This window comes from Nematolebias whitei, chromosome 21 (genome assembly GCF_014905685.2).
Source record: "Nematolebias whitei isolate Nwh7 chromosome 21, NemWhi1, whole genome shotgun sequence".
In the NCBI taxonomy this organism is placed as follows: domain Eukaryota; kingdom Metazoa; phylum Chordata; class Actinopteri; order Cyprinodontiformes; family Rivulidae; genus Nematolebias; species Nematolebias whitei.
Window position 1 is genome coordinate 34,454,329 of NC_056518.1, and position 2,432 is coordinate 34,456,760.

Here is a 2,432-nt window from a genome sequence, read left to right on the forward strand (position 1 = left end):
ACCGCTGGAAGGAAGGTTTTTGCACCAATCGTCAACTCAAACTGGAAAATATCAACTTGCAGTACACAAGCAACAAAGGCCTCATTGTAGCATCTGAGCCTTTTCAGATTAGGTATACGAAGAAAGCCTCTATCTATGCACAATGTCTACATTGCAGCGATATATAATACGCGTCATTATTTCCAATCACTGCTTCTCTGTTTATGCTTCCGTGACAAATTGTTAGTGATTGAAGGTCGCCCCTCTTTGTCTGTCATTAACCTGGCCTGTCTTCTTTTCACAGAGTCTTTGACAAACTTCTAACCTCAAATATTATTGACGTTTCCCTTGACAAGTGTTAGGGACGTCTCTGAGTAATGCGCAGCTCGTTCCACAGCGCCTCATCTATAATCTCAGACACAGAGGAGGCAGGACCCTCAGTTTATACAGGGAGTGGTGGGAGTATTAGATTACACTAAGGCTGTAATTATAAGTCCCCTTGGCTGATAAACATAGGAAAAACCAAACACACAGGCATGGAGAACTGTGAGATAAAGATTTGGTTGGGATGTCAACGTTGAGCCGCCACTATTCTGGTAAATTATACAGCGTTCTGGTTTTCACTGTGTTTTCAAACCTCGGTCGTTTGATTGGCTTGAATGAGACTCCAGTTTGTTTTACCCTCTCAAATGATTTATTTATCCCCTGTGGACAGAGAATTCATATTTGAATGTGTCTCAAAACAAGCCATGTTTTGAGGAAGTGGCCTTGGTCTGGTTTAAGATGAACTATGAAGTTATTATTTTGTGCTGGGAACATGATCCAACCTCACCACTGGCAATGCGAGTTGAAGATTATCATCATTAGCTGTTTTGGTAGTGACAACATTGTTTTCCCTATTTCTGTAAGTCTAGAATTGGGAAAGAATTTGTGTATGAGGCAAGGGAAACCTCCCACATCAAAAAGTGACAGGCGTATTCTGTGTTTGTGAATAAAAGTCAAAGAGGCGTGCCAAAAACAGCTCTTATTTAAGTGCTGAGTGACTATCAAAGCCACCATGGTTGGAACCGACATAACTAAAACAACAAAACAGGCTTGATCAAGCAACCACTAATTTTGTGTTGCATTTTTGAACAATAATACCCAACTCTGTTTACTCTGTGTGCACTCTGACCCCTGTCCCTTATCCTTATAACCCCCTCATGATCCTGCCATGCTCTGCCCTGCTTAGACCAGCCCACTCAATGGGACAAACTGCAGGACCCTCTAATCAGCTCATTTGGAGCAGATCAATGGCACTGATGACAAGAGCTGAAGCAGAGACTCTGGACTAAATCAGGGCTGAACAAAACAGCCTTCTCAAATGATGGCCTGAGAGCAAATAACCCCTGGGGTAAGGGGGTCAGGAGGTTGGTGACCTGGGTGGGAGCAGCAGCGGAGGTGTCTGACTGGACTTGGGAGGGGTGGGGTTTGGGTCCCTGCTGGTGGGCCAGCTGAACAAACAGCTGAGAACAAGACCTGTCTTCAGCCTGCAGAGACTCCAAGCTCCGGCCATGCAAGCCCAGTTTCTAGCCAGACCAGGCGAGAACTGAAGACTCAGGACTGAATACAGACAGTGAGCAGCTTTCTTCTGCAGAGAAAAGGCCAGATCTGATTATTGCACAGTAACCCTGCAACTGAAACCCCACATGAGAGAAATATGTATCCACATTCTAATATACACATGCATTGTTCATACACAGACATCGACACACCAACTCTGCATGAAATGCATGAACCCAACCAGGCTTGTTCTCCCTTTCTCTCATCTGCAAGACAACAGGCCTGTGTCTAACGGGGTTCTGCCCAAAATAACTGTCCTCTATCTCCAAGCAATTGATCTTCATTCAGCGGGTCTGTCACAGGAAATCCACTGTTTCTTTTGATTTAATTGCTCTCCAGTCAGCTTCTAAAGATCTGACACTGCTGACATCTCCCCCCTGTGACAGACACATTCCTTATCTACAGTGTTTTCAAGCCAAGAACTTTTGCAACTCTGATTATGTCTATCTATCCATTCATCTAAAAAAATAAATATATCTATCTATCTACAGTATATACAGATATATATATATATATATATATATATAAAATCTTCATCTTATTCCGAAGACGGGTTTTGAGTGCAGCAGCTTGAGCAGGGAGGTCGAGGTCCAGACATCTCTTTCCACAGCCACCTCTTCCAGCTCTTCTTGGAGGATTCCAAGACATTCCCAGGCCAACCAAGAAACGTGGTCTCTCCAACATGTCCTGGGTCTTCCCCAAAGTCTCCTCCCAGTTGGACATGCCCGAACCACCTCAACTGTCTCCTCTGGATGTGGAGAAGCAGCGGTTCTTCTCCGAGCCTCTCGTGAAAACTTTGCTTTGCAGCTCAGCTCCCTCTTCACCACAACAGACCGGCACAGAGTCCACAA